General features: G+C 39.0%; 1 long non-coding RNA gene across 2 annotated transcripts in view; it reads left to right on the forward strand.

The window, feature by feature from the left end:
* LOC309667175 overlaps nucleotides 1-13,566 on the forward strand; it is a 79,159-nt gene extending 65,593 nt beyond the window's left edge. For both annotated transcript variants that reach the window (XR_014267576.1, XR_014267577.1), the window contains one exon: nucleotides 165-13,566. This is a non-coding gene — a long non-coding RNA (uncharacterized lncRNA). The remainder of the gene's footprint in view (nucleotides 1-164) is intronic.
* The last annotated feature ends 7,577 nt before the right edge of the window (nucleotides 13,567-21,143 follow it).

Raw genomic sequence — 21,143 nt, forward strand, 5'->3', positions numbered from 1 at the left:
GACTTTTAGTTCATAAAGTAAGTACTGCTATTATACTATGAGCTGTGATAGAAAGGAAAACTTTTCAGTTTACATTTCACCCATCATAACCTTGAATATTAAAATAAACTTACATGCTCCATTAACTAGAAAATAATTTCTCTCCATGCTTTGAATTTGCCTAGGGTGTGGTTCTCAGTGAGGACAAATTCAATTGCTATGCTTGAAGAATTCTAATTAAGAAACAAGGTAATTTCAAAGGTATGACATTTAATGCATTACTAGCATCTTTTAAATGCGTGCTTTTATTCTATCCTTCAATTTCTTGAAACTCCATATTTTTTTTGAAGCTTAACTTTGTGATTTCTATATGAATTAAATCTTACTGGTCAACCTCTTACCCAATAGATGAAAATTATCATAGGCTGATAAAGAATATTTGGTTAGTGCCTAGTATGCTTAGAATAGTGTATCAATGAGGGTTAGTTGGATATCCATGTGCTAAGTGTCTTGGTGGTATTGAAAAGAATTATTGGACATATTTTTTCCCTCTAATGAGCAGTTGATGATATAAAATAGAAAATTGTAGAAAATAGATTTCCTTTTTAAATTAATGCTTCTTGTCAGGTTTCCTCTTTTCTTTAATCTCTAATCAGTTTTTATTTTAAAGCCCTTGACCAATTATATGATAGGAAAACACAAAATGGTTATAATATCAAAAAGTCAGGTTACATAAGAGTTTTAAATAAGATGAGTAGACTGTAAGACAGTTAAATATAATTATACAAAACTAATTATGAGAAAATTTCCCATTATAGATAGAAAAATGAGGGAACCAAAATTCCAATAAATAACTCTGGTCAGAGTAAGAAAATAAGAAAAACATTTTAATAACAGGAGTTAAAATGACAATCATGTTTGTTGTTCTAGTTGGATAAATGCAATAATTTAATGGAAATGTCCAAAGAAAGGCTTTATAGGTTTTTAATTGAATTTAAAACAAAAATGCTCATATAATAGCTGTATACCTGATATTTTATGTAGCTGTTGAACTTGGCATGAAGTAATCATTTATCTTTTAGCTTTGACTTCAACTTTGAATGATGCTAATTTAATAGACACTTTTAAGAATTAAATACAATTTAATTTTTATTTTTTTTTAAAAAAAGGGAACTTGTTTTTCTATAATTGTGAAGAGGAAAAAGAAAACAGATTTAAACAAATACCCAAAAAATGAAATGAAAATTTCTTTAAGAAATTTTTAAGTGTATAATAAAATACTTTATTATTGGATTGAAATTAGTATGTTTCAATCATAAAGAATGAGAAAGGCAGGGGGGTGGAGAGAGAGAGAGGGAGAGACCTAAAAAGTTTTTAAAGAGTGACCAGTAGGTCACTTTAAAGGAAAGTGAGTTGCCGTGAGCAATGTAAATTCAATACCCAAGATCTTGTTCTTTAATCCATGTTTTTTATTTTTCTACTTTTCTATCTTTGTTTACTGATTTGTAAACTGACTTTTAATTTTATCATTTTTACAAATGTAGAATGGATACCTCAATAATTGCATCAAATGTAAAACATAAATAAATTACTGTGGTCAGGTAGCAGAGGAGAAGTCAGGTCAGACAGGATCCCCCAGTGCTTGGGGTATCCAGCATCTTTGTCAGACCTCTCACTGCCACTTTTATGGCCCACAGACCACTGCATTCGTACGGTAGAACGGAAAGCTAATTTGTATTTCTGCTCAACACTGCATTGTATGGGAGTGAGAGAATTAAGCCAATCAGGAAATGCATGGTGATTTGGCTCATCTTCATAACTATGACTCCATTTTCCCCTTCTTTTTTAACTAGGATAACAAATGGTTTTTGTTGGGATATCACTCTGAGCATGTAAGTGTTCAAGAAAGGCTTATAGATAGCAGAGACCAAAGGTGATAGTTCTTGGCTTAAATGAGTTCTGTGTTCAAAACATGAAGCTTAAAATTCATTAAAAACTCTCTTTTTGATGGTTTCTGCACACCCAAATCAAGTTATTTGTTTTATTAATTTCCTTGGATATAGTTGCATGGAATTATCTTGACTGGTATATTCCTCGTAAGTCAGGATAAAACTAAAAAACTGGGACAAGAGTTTTTGTCTGATATTAAGTGAAAATTTCATTTAATAAGAACCACTTCAGAACATATATATAGCTAGTAATGAGTGTATTAACTACAAATAGTCTTTGATTTTTCAAAACCTATTAACCTCATCAGCAATCATTTACTCTTTTTTTCTCTCCTTTCCCTAACATAATTTTCGGCTCAGTTGCTTCCCTGTTGACCTTTCCACATCTTCTGGAACTCCACTGAGTAGATTTCCCAGGAGCCAGGAAATCCAAGACAACGCTGACTCAGTGTACCTGCCATCTCTCCTCTGGCATGGTCCCTCTCTGTTTGCTCAGGCTGCAGATTTCTTTCCTTCCCCTCTTCTTCATTCATTCAAGAACTATTTATTGACTATGTGTTGGATTGTGCTCAATGCTGAAGAAACAACAGTGAACAACATAGGCTTGGTCACTGCCCCCCAGAGCCTACAGTCTCCGTAGAGGCAACAAAACAAGCAATTACAATGCAATATAGGGGATGCCATAAGGAATCAATATAGGAGGGGAACACAGCCCAAAGGTCTGGGAGACTTCCTGGAGGGAATGACATAAGCAGACACCTAAAGGGTGAAAGGGAATTGGCTAGTGACGAGGTGGAATAAGTTCCCTGCAGATGGTACAGCGTATGTCAAGGCCCATATGCAAAAGAATGTGAAGGAAATTCAGTATGTCTGGAATACAGGACACTTGTGAGGGAGTGGTGGTGGTGGCGGTGACATTGAAGCTAGACAGGTGGGCAGGGTCAAAGTCATTCAGGACCTTATAAACCTTGCTAAGTTAAGATTTTCATCCTTGGAAAAATGGGGAGCCATTCCAGGAACTTCTATTTGAAGCACATGTATGTTTTCTCTACTCACCTTGTTATCATGGGTAAAGAAAGAGAAGGACATTTAATTCCTTTCCTTGACAAATACCATATTGTCCTCTTCATCTCATTATGCTTCTGTGAGTTTGTGAGTGTGTGCTGGTAGAAAAGAATTTCCCATCTGGAAAATTGGAGTTCTCTTTGCGCCAAAATAGTCTTCCAAAGGCTTCTCTGTCATCTTGAGTCTTCCAACTCTCTTTTCTAAAGAATGTCTTCATTTACTAAAAAAAAAATATTTTTAAGCACCTAGCATGACCAGTCATTGTGCTAAGTATAGGAGATGTAACACTGGGCAAAAACAGAAATGTTACCTGCTCTTGCAATTTACATCTCTGTTAGAGTTTCCAAAAGAAAACCCTAAATAAGTAAATAATCAGTATTTCTCCAGTGATAGAGGAATAAAAGTTTAGAAGTACAGAGCAACTTTTTTTCCCCAAGAACACTTCAGAGAATACAGATCTGGATTGAAATGAATTATTGGCTCATGTTTGAGCCCTGTTGACATGATGACAAATAAATATTTAGGCAAGTTATAAACTGATGTGTGAAGGCCACAGCAGTATCTTAACTTCCCCATCTCCCCTTCCGGCTTCACTCAGAAATGTTTTGTGAAAATGTTTCAAACTGCTGTAGTATACTGTCACATTAAAGGCAGGTTTCCAGGAAAAAAAAAAAAAAAGTGGCAGCAGCTTCCCTGCCACCGCAGAGATTAATGTTTTTCAGTTATTTATATCCCGTAGCATGTGACTTTATGGCATGCCTGAAGGTGTTACAGCAGGAAAGACGAGTAAAACAAGTGAGAGGGGATTGAAACACATGACTAGAAAAAGAGGAGACATGCCGGGGGGAGGAAATAAAATGTATGCAGTTTTTCATAGGATTCAATGAGGAGGCATATTAATTAACTCAACCTCACTGGCTAAATTCACATCCCATAGGCGATGTGCCTTAAGGACTGATATAATGGGAGGCCGACTCTTTCTAAGCTTACAATAATTAGTCACTGAGTGTTTATGGACTACCTTTGTACTACATGGCACAGAGAGATACAAAAGAACAGAAATCCAATGAGGACATGAGAGAATTTTGTTTTCTTGTAACTCCATGCCACTTGTTCCAGCTCTGGTTGAGAGGAGTTACGGATCCCTGCGTTGGGGGCACTGGTACCTTGGAAGATGCTCAGGGTCAGGTCCCCTTCCCGACGGTTTCCCTGGTGCAATTCTGGGACCTCCTCACGCTGGCCAAAGTTTGAGAGAGTTGAGAAGGTCATTTTTGCAGATGCTATGATATGGGACCTCTTGGGATCGGGTTTCCTTCCCCTGGTGGCTCACCTGGCCAAACAGAAGTACTGGGGAAATTTGTTTTTATTGAATTGAAAGTGCATTTGGGCAATGTTCCCAAACCTGGCTGTCCATCAGAATCCCTGTGGGGACCTTTTAAAAATATGCATTCCTGGCCTAGTATCAGACCTTCTGAGTGACTCAGAACCTTCAAAGTACCAGAATCCCACATTTTCAAAAGCGTTAGTGTGAGTCCTATGCAACCTATCTTTGCATGTGCTGGAGGAAAACTAAATAGTAACTCATACTACAGCTTTGTTGTTTGACTCTAAACAGTTTCCCTTCTGAATTTTGATTCAATTCAACAATGATAATGTAAATATCTACCAAGTGTTCTTTGGGAGTCACTAATAAACATGACTGGAATTTATTTCTCTTAATACAGATTAACAATATAGGCATTAAGCTTTTGAGCCCTTCACAACTACTGTCTTATTTGATGGTTACTACAGACAGCCTTAGGAGGTAGATACTATTATTATCCCATTTTACAGATGGAGACATTGAGGGTTAGGCAGCTTAAATATCTTGACCAGGTCATGTCAGGATTTGAATCCCAAGTCGGCATAACTCAAGAGGCTGAGCTTCTAACGGCTCAGCCTACTGAATCTTTTTCTGTGCATTTAATAAAGATGAGGCTTAGAAGGAAATACTGTTCAATACTGTGTATTGTTTAAACAACTGGAAGAAATGATTAGCTTGCTGGGTAAAATGTTTTCAGTGGACAACTTGCCTAAAGATTTTTTTTAAGTTAAATTAGTCAGTGAGCAATGTGTCAGCTCCATTCAAAGGTAGGGATCCAAATTTAAAATATTGCTGAACTAAATATTCATGAGTGTGAGTAGACAGTTATTTACATAGGTAGATGTGAACATAGCCCAAAATAGATGTCTATGATATTTTTTTCTCAATCAAACTTTTCCTAGAATTGCTACTTTGATATGTTTTAAGTGATCTATATTTACATCAATGCTGAGGTGATTATGCAATTCAAGGCTGGCAGAGTTTGATATCTTCCAAATTTGCATGTGTCCAATAAAAGCAAATAACAAAATGACCTTGATGCAAATGACATGTTTTATAGAATTATGGGGAAAAAATATATGTGATCGCAGAAGAGTTTCCCTTGATTACTTGATTGTGCTTTTTGAAATTGTCTATTTTCAGTACATAACTGTATAAAATAAGTGTTTTCATATAAGATGGTGTTGTTTGCTAACAATTCTGGTTTTGGCCAGAAAAGAGGGTGTTAAAGATAAGACAGCATTTACAAAAAACCCGCTAGAAACCAAGAATTTATGTCATGATCTGGGAATCTCCTTAACTTGCTTTCACCGCTTTGATCACAGGGTGACTCTGAGCAAGTTACCTAACCTCTTTGTACTTCCCCTCCCTTATCAGTAAACTAGGGTTGACGGTAATACCCTCTTCCTAGGGTGATTGAAGGATGAAAGGAAATAATAAATATAAAGCAGTTGCAAGACTACTTGGCACATAGTGAGCCCCCAATACTCTTGTTGGCTTTTGTTATTAATTCAATTCAGGAAATATTTACTGAATGCCAGGTGTAACAATAGCTGACCATTTTGTGGGTTACAGCTGTGTTCAGTAAGTGTTTGTTGAATGAATCATTGACATGGCAAACAGATGAAGCAGAATCAGGATACTGAAAGGTAAGGCTTCTGGCCAGCATTAGAAGAGCAACACCAATCTACTCCCTCCTAGATGAGAGTCTACCTGATTCCCCAGTGAGGAAAGACCATGAATATACCTGTAAACAATTGTTGAATCATCTGATGTTGATGGAGAAGAAACATAATCTTTTTGCCTCTCCAATCCACAGCCTTTAACTCTTGGGTTGGCCAAAATTTTCGTTTTGGTTTTTCCATAAGAGGCTATGGAAAAAGCCGAATGAACTTTTTGGCCAACCCAATGTATTCTGCCACATCCTCCTTTTTCATCATTCCATAACAACATCTTCAACAGTGGCTTTCAGCTGAATAGAGTCCATTCTCACTGAAATCTTTAGTTTCATATCCAAGTTAGTGTTCATCCATTCTTCCCTCCCAGCACTGGCCTTTGATAGAGGGGCTTGGCTTCTTCTCCCACTGGGTTTCCTTCTCCTCCCATAGATTGGCACAGAAAGGGGGACAGTGGAAATGGACAAGCATCTCTTATTTACCATGGTCTTCTCAGTGCTGTCTCTGCTTCCTTGGCCAAGAATGACTGACCATGAGGTTCTCTGGGTGGCAGGTATCCACATGACCTCTCTCTCATGGGATGAAGTTGTTCCAGGTCTCCTACATGAGGGTTCTTGCTCTTTGGGAGGCCCTGGAGGGATGCCGCACTGCCCCGCTGCACAGTACACTGCCTGGCGGTCCTCTAGGCTCCATCTCTTCTACCCCTCCACCTTCATCTCTAGGAATAGGTCCCACTACCTCCTGTTGCTGGTGTCCTGTCACTCTGGACTTCAGCCCAGCTGACCTGCTGCTGCATCTGCTTGATCCGAGGGTAACGCAGCCATCCTTGCCTCCCCAAAAGGTGGGAGTCAGCCCACTTGTCTCTGGTCCTCTCTCCACTCTGCCATCCCTATCTTTTCTTTCTACTTAAAAAGGAGTCCAGAGTAGTAGGCTGCATAGTACATGTTCAACCAGTCTCTACAAGTAATTCTCTGAAAGCCCTCCTCCTAACTGGGCAGAGGAGTTGAGGGCTGGCAGGGAGGAGGAAAGAGAGAGAAGACCCCCAGGGCGCTCCACACTCAGTCGATGACTTTTGACTCCAGTGATCCCTTTGAATCCCCCATCCCTGTAATAGTGGAACCTATCTGGCCAACTCTTTTTTTCTTTTTTGTATGAATTAAAAAAAAAATTTATTGAAGTATAGTTGATTTATAATGTTGGTTTGGCCAACTCTTAATAAGCTCTAAAGAGGTGTTTGTTTCTGTTTTCTGCTGTCTTTATAATATAGGGTAATTGATTCCTCTTCAGTGTCAGTATTGGGTCCTAGATGCCAATTCCAGAGGAATAAAAAAAAAATTTCTAATCAATATCTTATGGTATCCTACACATTTCTCACCATTTGCTATTTACAGATATATGCCACCAGCTGACACTGGGGTTGGGGGCATTTCCTCAAACCCCACCTTCTGGAACACAGGCCTCCTCACTAGTTCTGTAAGTCATTCATCACATACTTTTATATATTCTTTCTGCTCATATTTTTATGTGCTTACAGGTACCCAGTGTCCTTTGGGGGGCAATGAATGAAACTGATGAATTGGCTGCCTCCATGGAGCTTGCACTCTGGAGATGGAACAAACGTTCCATATGTAGCTAGATTATTACATATAAGAACCTGAAAGGAGTTAGGTCTCACTGAATGCCTTGGGCGGTTCCAGATTCTGGTTCTTTTATAATGAGACTTCTCCTTCCCTCTCTCTCTGTCTCTCCCTCTCACTCTGTCTCTCCCTCTCTCTCTGTCTGTCTCTCCCTCCTTCTCTCTCTCTCTCTCTCCCCCCTCTCTTTCTCTCTCTCTCTCTCTCTCTCCCCCACTGATTAATCCTTAGTCAGTCTGAGCTATAATCCTTTGGTCACCTACAAGACACTTCTTCCTAAAACTGCCCTCTGCCTCTTGACCCACTGTAAGGAGTTTAATTTTCATCTCCTTTAACCTGAGACTAGAACAATCAGGCTCCTCCTGGATGAGCCACACCCTTTCCCCATCTTTCACAAAGGATGTCTCCTGCCTCTTTGCTCCCATAGCCCTTGTCTGCGCCTCCATTACAGCACTTCCACACTTGAGGGCAGAGACTAGGTCATTCCCCTTTGTAACTCTCTCCCCCTCACACACACCCCCCCCAACCTCCACCTCCAGCTCCATCACTGCCCGTGCCACAGCTTCCAACACTGCCATCTTTGTGCCTTGTACAAAGTAGAAATTCAACAGGAATTGTTTGAGTTGAATTGTTTATCCATCAGCAATTAACCTTTCACAATGCCGGTGCAGTCTTTTAATAACTCTGCCTGGTCAGGCAATTGAAGAGCTCCTCCACTTCCAAGCTGGCAACAAGGACAATTCATCACAGATAATTCTACAGGAAGTAACTGACCCTCGTGGCCCAGCTGTCCGTTAGCCGTGGCTATTGTAAGAATAACCAGAGGCCTTCAAATTCCATGTCCTTCCATGATCCATGAACTCCCAGAAAGATAGATACATAAAGGACAAGTCTGTTTCAAAAAGCTTTGCAGTGTTAGCCAGCCTTTAAAACCTTATTTATTGTGTTCATAATACGTCAATTTAGGACTCATGTTTGGTCAACTCTGCTGAAAAATGTTAGAACTGCTATCTGAGCTTCCTTTGTTGGTTTGAATTTTCCATAAAAGAATTTCTCCTATAATGAAAATAACCAAGAGGGCTTTCATTCATGAAAATATTTGAGGCATTCGAAAGCCTAGTACATGTAGGAGTACTTTTGTACTGGTCTTTTTGAGGAAAATTTCTTTTAACTCTTTTTTAACTGTATCAAAAATGTTATGACAGATCTCTCAGCAACTGCCTCTTTGCAAACGAACATAAAATAGACACTAATTTTTAAAAAAGATATTTTCATTGGGAGTGGACAAGAGTGGAGGGTAGATCAAGGTTGGTCTCAGTCAAAGAAAATACAAATCAAAATGCTTCCTGGGGTAATGACCTGAACAAAAAATAACAATGAGTTTTCCAAGGCCAGTTTAGGGCAAATTTTCTATGGTAATTGCTGATTAAACAAAAGAATAAATAGAGGCTTTACATGTCATTTATTCTCCACCTGACTTGGAGAAATTGTGAATCCTACTTTCCCTAATTTTATCCCTTGCTAACTTTGAAACTCAGCTAAAGACTTGGTCATTGAGTTAGAGCATTAGAAAAACAATTCCTTGAATATTAAACCACTCAAAAATTTCTAGAAATGTGGTCTTTCAGGAGATCTCGGAAGAAAAAAAGTAAAATTTATCATAACAGAGGAGAATGTAAAGGAGGATTACATTGGGGATAGTAATGAATAGGATTATAGGTATTGATTTAAAATGGTTTAGAATAGAATTAGACTTTATTTGCTTCTCTTTGAAACAGGAAACTAGTAGATGATTCCCCCATTAATTCATTCAATCATCTAACAAATATTTATTTTGCATCTACTATGTGCCATAATGAAGGGTAAGAGTGGATAATTAAGGCTCATAGGAGAAAACACCCATGTAATACAATTAAAATTACTTATTTTGAAGATCCTAATATCATATTACCAGCATATCATTTACTTTGAAGCATTTCATAATCCTCTGTCTTAAGGATTCCTAGAAGATTTTTAAGACTAATTCAGACTTAAATTCCAGCTTCCATAAAATCTATAAAAGCCCACGTTTCTGGAGTTTTCTGAGAATTATGAATAGCTAAGCAGTGAAGTTGTGCAAATGATGTTGGAAACGGCAGGACTGGTGATTACATTAAGTGTATTCTACCTGTGGTAAAGTGTATGTCATAAAACAAAGTGTCTAACATATTGAAAAATTAATATTTTAATAATAAAATATTTACTAGTAATAATATATCAATATGATAAGAGGGATAGTCTTTCCTATCCCTAAAGAATAAACCCAAAATAAACAAAATTCATTAGTTTAGTAACTAAGAATACACATTAAAACAGGAAGGAGAGAACTGTTTGCCTTCAAATCAACAAATGCCATTTTACAATGATAGTGACTGTTTTTGGTGGGAGTTCTTGAAAATAAGCATCCTCAAATAACTATCAATAGGAGGGTAAATTGATACAGTCTTTCTGGAAGATATTTTAATACATATATCAAGAACTTTAAAAATATTCATTCTTTCTGATCAATTCTGTGTTGAGGAATGAGAGCTACACAAAAAGGTAAATCCAAGGATATTCATTACTGCATTACTTATAATAATAAAAAATTGAAAACCATCAAAATGTGCAACAATAGGAGATTGTTAAAAATTTAGTTTGCATCTATGTTTTGTCATATTTTAAAGCCATTAAAATCATATTGTAGAATAGTTAATGCATGGAGAAATGTTCATCATATACTAAGTGAAAAAAACACAAATGATATAGCAGGGTATGATACACCTGTTATTAGTCTGTTCAGGCTCTCAAAACAGAATACCATAGACTGGGTTGCTTAAACAACAGGAATTTATTTTCCACAGTGCTGGATGCTGAGAAGACCAAGATCAAGGTACCAGCCAATTTAGTTCCTGGTGAGAAGTTTCTTCCTGGCTTGTGGAAGGCAATTGCCTTCTCTCTGTGTCCTTACATGGGAGAGAGAGAGAGACAGAGAGACAGAGAGACAGAGAGAAAGAGAGAAAGAGAGAAGAAACTCTCTGGTGCCTCTTCTTATAAGAGTATTAATCCTATTGGATCAGGGCACCATCCTTGACATCATTTAACCTTATGACATCATTTAACCTTAATTACCTCCTGAAGGCCCTGTTTCCAAACACGGTCACATTGAGAGTTAAGGCTTCAGCATATGAATGGGAGGATGTTGAGAGTGCGGGCAAACAACCAATTCATAGCAACATGTCTATTTACAAATACACATCGTGTATTATAGATACATGGAAAGAGGCCTGAAGGACATACGTCAAAATGTTAACAATGTTTGTGTTTAGGTAGTAAGATTGGAAGTAATTTACATTTTTTTCTTTCTTTGTGAGTTCCTGTCATTTCAGAATGTTCTATTAAGAAAGTGTATTACCTTTGCAATTACAAAAACACTGTATAAATAGTATATGTATTCTTAATCTCATTGCCATAGTGCCGATCTTCAACGATCTGACCATGTGCAGCGCAAAGGCAGGTCCTGGAATCGCTTTGGGCAAGGTACGCACGGCGCAGTAGGGAACAGAGACTTACTTGCTGAACTTCCCAGGGAACCCATAAGAGATAATACAAAGACAAAGCTTTCATGGGATTTCAAGAAACAGCTACTTCTCCAGGAGAACCTTATTATAAATGGGATTTTCGAAGAATATGAAAGCCAAATAAGAATAACTAATGCTAGAAGGGCACTTTTAACTTTTCCAAAGCACTCTCACGTTTATTAATTCAATTGATCCTCATAACAACTATGCAGGCAGGACAGCTATTAGTATTCCAATTTTAACAATGAAGACAGAAAGGTAGAGAGGGATTAAGAGGCAAACCCAAATCACACAATCCGCGGAGCAGGGCTGCGCTTGGGAGCCAGGCCTCTGGCTCTGGGTCCAGAGCTCCTTCTCCTGCCCGTGAGCCCTCACTCACAGGACTCTTTCCACAGCCGAGCCTCGTGGAAACTCTAGGATATTTTCAGCTCTTATTAAAAAAAAAAAAAAAAAAGAAAAAATCCCTAGCTTTCTTGTGAAAAGAATGACGCCAAGTAAGAAATAATACAATTCAAAAGGCAAAATACAGCCTGCTTTCACCCAGACCGGCGGCTTTGCATCTATAGCGTGTTACATGATTGTTTCTGGGCTTTAGAAGGTTTCACTTTTTCCACTGATTATATACTGTTGCTCATTTTCTCTGAGACCTGGATAGGTAACAACTCTTAAGAAGTTAAGTGTAGCGAATGCTCCCCTGGTGAAGTGCTTAGGGACAATGTGCATTTAATTCTAGGTTGAGTGACTGAATGTGCAGTACAAGATTACACGGTCCTAACCTCTATCTTAATTAAGAAAGGATTTCCTATATAAGGACATTATTTTGTATAGTAGACGACTTCACAGTTCTACCCAAATGCAGTGTAAGAATATGATTTAATCATTTTTTTGCTTTAAACACTCAAACATGGCAGTTTGGGAGATAGTTTACAACTCTTTTTAATGAACTGATTTAACTATAGATATTATAACTGCAAATAAAACACATTTACAAAAAGCTGTTGTCTTTAGAATTGTAAATCTGGCAAGGTTTTTAGCAGTAGAGTCTTAGATAAATAAAAAGTTGCAGCTTTTTAAACTGCGGGTGTTAATTGGGCTTTTCTTATCATCCGGGAGGAGTTAAAAGCAGATGTTGATCTGAAACAATCACTTATCATGGCTAGTGGTCCTGAGAGATGGCATTTTCTTTGATGCCCTTATTTGTTCTGATTTATTATCAACCGGATTTACCTGCTGGTCACATACTTATTCTGGCTTGGAAATATCAACCAACAATAAGTAATTCTGGAGATAGCTATTACTAGAGAGGAAGAAGACAAACAAGAATGTCACAAATGTGTTTTGTCAGTGGACTGTAGCCGTGTCAAGGTGAGATAAACTAATCGTTTCACCTTGACGTGCTAAATTAAGTAGTGTGAAGAAATCAGAAGACAATGGTGAATAAAATGAGCTGAGTGAATAACTTGCTATTTCCTTGCATAAATACATTTTTTGTGATGATTAAAGCTTAGTGAATAAGTTCAGGGGTGGGGACAGATGAGGCAATTATTCCACACAACAGGAGAAAGCATCTGTAATTACTTCATGATAACTATTTAGAGTCAAACTGGGGAAGTTATCAGAGGTTTGTGGTTGAATATTTATCTAGTAAGCCAGGAAAGGCAGAATTTGTCATTCTGGCTCAGAAAACGTGGGTTCAAATCCATCCCTTTCAAAATGACAAAGAAATAGAAACATGGTCATTGAAGAGAAGTTGAAGTATAAAAAGGATGAATGCAAATACTGGAGGCTGTAGGGTTTGCGGCAAGTCGCTGAGCAATGAATGAATAAGAAAGCTTGCTCCCCTCTTTATCTCTTTCTTGACTTCACTCTTTCTCCCTCACTCAGTTCTTTCCACTTGAAGAACAACATTTATTGGGCATTATTCTAAGTTCAGGTCCTGTGCCCATAGGCACCGAGGCTACCATGGAAGCATTTCTGCTCTCAGGGAACTTCAAGGAAGGGAGCTAGTTCCATTAGGTGAATTCTTACTTTAGTTAAGTGCTGCCCAATCAGAAGACTTTCCACATCAGACTGGATATGAAAAGCAGTCTCAACGCAGTTAATAAAGGCTAAACAGGAAAAACACACATTGTTAGGTAAAGTGTTAATGAGTGACAGCTCCCTTCTGGGATTGTCCGGTTTGCCTCTCCTTCAAATGCACGTGCACATGTGTGTGCATGTCCATGCATATGGGGAGCCCAAGTGTGTAAATGTGAACATGCGTGTGGGTACAGGTGCATGCATACCTGTACATGTGTGTCTCTACTACCTCTAGTGTGTCTCTACTAGACCAGCAGTCAGCGCAGCACGGGATTTTGCAAATCTGAGGGCCTAAATCCGAGACCTTAACAATCCTACTTTTACTCAACTATTCTATTTCACAAGTTGGTGACTTCCCATTTGTAACATAATACATTTTTCCATTAAAACTGAGCAAAGTAAGGTCAAATGCCAAACCTATTAGCCCTTGGCTGCTACTTGCAAGAGTTTGAACTCAGGTTTCTTCCTTAGTGTCATGTGATGTGTCATGACACTCTACTGAACCCAAAAGAGGAGTATGGACCAGGGCTGCACAGATGGAAGTCTTCCTGGAGGAGGTGTTGTCTAAACCAAGAACTGAAGGATGAGTAGGAGTTAGGCAGGCAAAAGACAGAGGGGAGGAAATGCATTTCAGGCAGAGGGCTTGGCAAGGGCTATTTTAGAGGTTAAAGAAAGTTATACATTCAAGGAACTTGTATTCATTTGCTAGGGCTGCCGTAACAAAACATGACAGACTGAGTAACTTAAAACCGAAATTTATTTTCTCACAGTTCTGGAGGCTGGAATTTCAAGATCAAGGTGCTGGCAATGTTGGCTTCCTCTAAGGCCTCTCTCTTTGACTTGCAGACGGCGACCCTCCTGCTGCCTCTTCAAGTGGTCTTTTCTCCGTGTGGGAGCATCTCTGGTGTCTCTTTTTGTGTCCAAACCTTCTCTTCTGGTAAGGACACCAGTCAGATTGGATTAGGACCACGCTAACAGCCTCATTTTAACAGAATCACCTTTTTAAAGGCCCTATCTCCAAATACAATCACATTCTGAGATACTGGGAGTTATGGCTTCAACATATGAATTTTGAGGGGGACACAATTCAGCCTATAACAGAGCTTAAAGCAAAAGTTAATGCCATTTGAGCATTTATTAAAGAGGAAATACTTGCCTGAATTCTACAACCAAACCACAATATCAAATACATCAGTATTTTGGGACAACTCAAGAAAATACATTGTTTCAAAAGGCCCTGTGGGGCTTTTTCTTCTTGCCTCCAAATGGAACTGAAAACAGTACTTTGCTCACAGGAAGATATGGGCTTAAAAACATCTCAGCAACTTGATAGTAGCAGTCTCCAGAAAAATTCGTTAAACAAAAATCCCTGCCTTTTAAAAAGAGCATGTTCCCTTTATTCTATGAGCACAATACCAGATAATTCTCCTTCCTGTCACTGGGGGAGAACTGACAACACAACGGTGACTGATTCTTGTCCCAGCACCTGGAGTGACATTATCATTAAAAAACCTGTTGCCCGGTGGTAGCGCTGTGTGGAATCATTGTTATTAACATGAAAGAAATTTCATGCATGTTTAGGGCATCTGTCTGCTGTAAATTTGTCCTGAGAAAGGTCCTCACGAGTGAGGTTCGAGCCTTAGGGGTGCATCGCTCTGGTTTAACTCTAAGAGAACGACGTCTGCCTGTGCTGTCAAGAGCCCTGGATTCAAGTACAAGTTTTGCTGCTGACTATGATTCTGAGGTCGCTCCTGGCATGGACGTTCTGTGGCTCTATATCCCTCCTCTATAAAGTCATGTCTGAAAGGGATCACAGCTACAGGTAAGGCTGCATTTACGCTTTGTCCTCATCGCCAATCGTAAGTGGTGAGCTGATGTCAGAAAGCTGTCTTCTTGTGCCCCCAGCCCTGCGATCATGAAGATAGCACTATTAATGGGAGGACACCTGCTTTTCTTTTCCGGGCCTGTAGGCACTAGGCAGTGAAACCGTTCAAAACTTGGAAAGCTCTTGCCTGCATAATTTATGGCTAGAGCCAGTTCTTTATTCCCTCTCTTTCATAAGCACCAAATTCCGTTAGAAAATTTGGGGGAAAATCTGCCAATCCTGGGCTATTTTGGGGTTTCTTCATCATCTCTTGACCTTTGATATGACAAGCCAAATAACAAAATGAAAAATGGGCTCCCTAGTGCTGACCATGATTGCCACCAGAGCAAGGCAGCACGAGGAAGGGGAAAGAAAAATCCACACCATTCGGTACAAAAGATTCCCAGCTAGCCGCAAAGGAGAAACTTGAGAATTTGGATACAAAGTCCCAATAAAGTAAAGTAAATTATTTTAAGTATGACAAATTATGCTTCTAATTTGCACCTATCTTTGTGGGATAGAAATGGAAGCTTAAGGAATTGTATGCCATTTTCTGTGGCCGTCTATATCAGGCACATCTCAAAGGGTAATTTTGATGTCCTTGACTTCTGTGAGAGTGTGGCTATAGAGTCTATAAAATCCACCTGGTATTATTAATATCCTTAAGCTATTCCGCAAAGCTAACATTTAAAAATTTCGCTTACCAGTGATCAAGATGTTCTTCTATCGAGTTGTAATTTTGTATGAACATCAAGGTATTTCAGTATTGTTGACGGTTTTCTATTCTTGCTATATATAAAATGTCTAAATTTGAAAGTGAAAGCAAAGTAATGAGGAAATTTGCGAAGCACAGAAATACATTCCATTTGTTCCCTTCCTGAATTTTTTCTTGCAGGTAAGGAAGAAGGTGCAATGTGCAAGTTAATCTATTTAAATGAAACCGTAGCTTTTTAAGCTTTGAGGATAAATATTTTTCAGACATTTACATGCATAAACAATTGCCCTATGAAAGCTAAACTTAGTCATACAATCTACCTAGATCTTGAGAACATGCGCATACATTAAACCCACTCAAAATTAATAAAACTCTCTAAATTATGCATGGCGCAGAGGGTGAAAAAAGTTGATAACAGGAACTGCTGTCTGCTTGGTGCTATGAACTTGGTAATGCACTGAGAGAAGCCCTATGGCTATGCACGAGAGAAGATCATAATAAGGTATAATTGTTGCTTGCTCATTTGCTTGAACTCCAAAACTATATCAAATAACACTTAATTATACACATAGAATACCATTACAGCAAAGAACTTGTGCTTGACTAGCTCAGTGTAAGTGAGGACATTTAATATTATTTGGCTCCAATAGGTGCAAAAAAGATACAAAGTAACAGCTGCTAATTAATCTGGAGTTCTAGGTTTGCAACCTCAAAAGAAAATCTAAAGAATATTTCCTGGAGTTTGAATATGTAAAGTTTTAACAGCTCCATCTGGTGCATGCCCTCTGATTACCCAGAATGTTGGCTGGCAGCTTGAGGGACGCATTTGATAGTGGGCCAAGTTTAAAGGTCTGCTGGAGGTAAAACAATGCCCACCCTTTAACAAGAGCGCCATTGTTCCTTAACAATGAAGCTCTCTGGCTTATTTGAATGTCAACAATTCAGAAAAGTTGATGTTTGGAGCCATCAAATAAAATGTTTTTGTGAAACAGTTTATTATTTCAGTGGTAATTATTTGAATCATTCATGGTAAAGGATGTTTGCTAATGAGAGCTTGGCTGCTGGAAATTCCAGAGAGACTGAATGCTCTTTGTGCTGACAAAAAGACCCAAATCACTGGAGAGCAACTGACTGGACAAATCATTCATCTATGCAAATGCCAGCCGAAATGGTCAGATGCATTTATTACCCTCCTCATTATAGTAAACAAGGCAGGAATCGTGACTGGCAGTTATCAACTTGCCCTGAAGTATGATTTGTTCTCTTACCACTATTTAAATGAGAGGAAAAAAGGCATGCCACCAGGGACTTTGTTGGTTTATAAAAGAGTAAATGTCACATAGCCCAGTGCTTAAAGACTTTTGATTGACAAATGTTTTATTTGACATATCAAACAATGATGGTTTTCATATCAAATAGTCCATATTTGTTAGCAAAAATCTTAACCCCTTGAAGTTTGGCCAATGCTTTTAGCTCACTTCTGCCAAAGCTTAGAAACTAGAACACAGATGGCAAGTTACATTAAAGGCAATACCAAATATCTCTACACATAATGTGCAAAGACCTAAAAATACTCTGCATTGGGTGACAGAAATGACACAGTGTTTTATCACAACACATATAGTGTAAAATGTTCTTCTGAACTGATAATGCAAATTAAAGTGATGTTGACCTACTTGCACTTACTAAGTATTCTTCTGCTGTTTAGTGCAAGATAAGCTAAACATTAAAGAATTTATACAGCATATGTCACAGTGAAATCTAAATTGTCTGGTGTAACTCTTCTTAAATGTCACAACAATGTCACAACACACTCAGGGTTTCAGGGCTTACAGTTAAAGCCACAGTACCCTCATATAACCTCTCGTTCTCATGTGCTCAAAACTTTTCCTTTCTTGTTTCCTGGGACTTAAGTCTTGTGTACATTTCTGCCCAGTGGATATTTATAAGTATACCTCAAAATACAGAAGCCTGCCAGGCAGACATGTGAGTTTATGGTATTTGTAATCAAGGTTGTGACTTGAGAAACACCGCAAGACAACCCGCTTTGGAGACTTTTAGGATGACGTGTTCCCCCAAGTGCTTTCCTTCCTTTGTTGCTATGTTTTAGGCTGTCACCACTGCTGGTGGTTAGTGCCTCTTCTTTCTTAGAACCAAGACAGAACTGTTCATCTTGAAAAGCTAGGGACTTCCCTGGTAGCCCAGTGGTTAAAAATCCTCCTGCCAATGCAGGGGACACGGGTTCGAGCCCTGGTCCGGGAAGATCCCACATGCCGTGGAGCAGCTAAGCCCGTGCACCACAACTACTGAGCCTGTGCTCTAGAGCCCGCGAGCCACAACTACTGAGCCCATGCGCCACAACTACTGATCCTGTGCGCCTCAGGCCCATGCTCCACAAGAAGAGAAGCCACCACAATGAGAAGCCCACACACTGCAACGAAGAGTAGCCCACGCTCGATGCAACTAGAAAAAGCCCACACACAGAAATGGAGGCCCAGTGCAACCAAAAATAAATAAATAAAATAAACAAAGAAAGAAAGAAAGAAAGAAAAGCCAGAAAGTAACTACAATCACTAGAAGAGGTTCTAAACACACCCCAAGCAGTGGTATGTTTTCCTTGCACAGAATACAATGCTAAATTATCATTATAGACTAAACTACTGGTTATTTGTTTTCATTCCATGGTGTTTCAGTCAGGTAAGCTGACATATTTTTAGGCCTGTATATTATTATTACCTTAAACATAAAAATAAATTTAGCCATTTTCATTGATATAATTTGAGCATCCTAATGAGCGTTTTATCTAAAGAAATAGTAGTATTCCTCCTTTAAATATATGATTGTAAAGTCATTCATGTCATCTTGGATCTAAACTTTCTCTACAGAAGCATTTCCACTTTTGTAAGTTGCAATCACAAAAGAAAACATGATTATTAGGGGAGGACACTTATTCCCCAAAGCTGCTGTTTCCTTCTATGTCGACGGCCATCCATTGGGAAACTCTTGACCTATATCTTCCCCATCACTCAGGGGCCTCTCTGGCTGATGCACTCGGGAAAAAACTGAGCCTCTTTCTCTGCCTGTCACTTTGGGGTGCGTCTTCCTGGCTGCCTGGAGAGTCCACGAGCTCTGATGTGCCCCTGGAGTGGGCAGGTTGGATCTCCAATCCCTCCTGAGACTGAGTGAGTAAATCTGCCTAATAATTCACGCGGCAGCATGAGGAAGCCCACTGCTGAATTCACACATGAATGTCATAAACTTCAGTAGTTTTATCAGAAGTTTGATCACCTTCCCCTGCCTCCTTTATTTCTCAGTCAGTTTGGAACTTGGGTGAGCCGGGGAAATATATTAATATTAATATGCAGTAAAAGTCATTCCATTAATAAGATTTGGGGAACACATTTCTTCTGAAAGAAATGGTACAAATGCATTGGGAAAACCTGGGACTCAGCTGGCTCTGGTAAGTTGAGAGATGCTGGAGTTGAACAAAGAAAGGACAGGACCACAAGAGGCAAGAGCACACAGGAAGCTTTATTGAGGGGTGTTCGGACAGGGTGGCGGGACAGGGGAGCCCCTCCCAGCAGGAGACCTTGCAGAGGCAACAGCACGCTGAGACCACCACCGAAAAGGGGACTAGGGCTGAAGGGGAAATTGGAGTGGGGAGCTTTGTGTCTAGCGATGTTGCTAAGCTGGAGGTAGGGAGTTTCTGGGTCCGAGAGCGCTGAAGGGCAGAAGTGGTTTGACGTCTTTTATAGCCACGGGCTTTGTCTTATCCATGGTTAGCAGATACTGGGTGCAGTTTCAGGGAGTGTGTGAAGTAGGTAGGCTCCAAAGGGCTAAAAATACGTTTATTTGGACTCTATTTAAAGCAACTGGATGTGTGAGAATTTGAGTTTGGCTCTGGCTGGCTTTGGGCTGACGGTCTGAGTCTGCTGTGAAGTCAGTAACTCTGGGGCCATTTTAGGTGAATGCGCAGGGACTGTCTCTGGTTCATTTACAGAACTCTCGCTCAGTCAATTTTTGGTTCTTTTAGAGGTAAAAAATATCTCTTTAGGAGTAATGCGCTAGGCTTTTTCCTCTAACGCACCAAAATGTCTCTGGGGGTAGGAGTTTTGGGCTCAGGTAGGAGTACATATAAAAGGCCCAAAGTGAAGGCACTTTTCTGATCAAATGAAGACTTGTAGTCCTGAAATCACATTAAGTACATGGCTGTGATTTCATTTCTTGTAGGGAAGCTTTCTTGATGGAAAGCTTCCTGAGGACAGGGAAGCCTTAGGGACATTTAGACAGATATTCCCTTTCAGAGCTATGACTTTTGCTTGGCTTCAGTTAATGACTGCAGTTGTTCTTTGACACTGAGATTACGTGTGTGAATTTGTCTAATCAAACCTGGGTTAGTCAAATCCTGCCTTTTGATTTGGGGCTATAGTTGCTGCTTGCAAGAAATAATCATAATCTTTGCCACAGGGCTTTCACCAAAGAAATGGTTCCATCTTGCATGGCAATTGCTGTTGATTGCTTGATGATATGTGTTATATGATATTGCCATTCTGCTTTGCTCCCCCAATACATCCCTCTTTTTCCAGCTACAAGCTTTTTGACTCTGCCTTTTGAAATTCTGACTTCTGAAATGTTAGCATGGTCATCTCTAGATGATAAGGTTATGGACAGTGGGATCTGTCTTTCTGGACACCTTCATGGGAAGTGACCAAAAGAAAGTTACTAGAGTCACAATGTTGACAGTTTTATGACTCTCTCAGCATGTATCTGAATTACCTTTGCTTTGCTGGCTACAAAGATTTTTTTTGTCATGGAGAGTTTTGAAAGTGCTTTCATTCTCCATAAATTTCATATTGTTTAGTGTATAGCACCTTGAGTTCCAGTTATAGTTTTTTATTTCCTCTTAGCCTTTGAAGTATATGAACACATATGTAATCAGCCTAACTTTTTTTGGAGGGCTAATTAACAATGATAACCATGGTAATTAACAATGGCAATAAACTCTATAGAATCCAACAATGACTTTTCCACCCTACATATATTGCCTAATAAATCATGATAGAAATTTTAGGTCACATTTGAAATATTTAGCTAAAAGTTTTGTCAAGAGAAGGAAACACTCAAATTACTAATATACTGAATTTAGTGAGATTAATGCTTAGAAAAATTGGTATATGTACTCTAGATGATTCTGGAACTAAATTTTAAAATAGTGATTTA

Source organism: Balaenoptera physalus (assembly GCF_965194825.1).
Source record: "Balaenoptera physalus genome assembly, chromosome: 9".
NCBI classification, from domain to species: domain Eukaryota; kingdom Metazoa; phylum Chordata; class Mammalia; order Artiodactyla; family Balaenopteridae; genus Balaenoptera; species Balaenoptera physalus.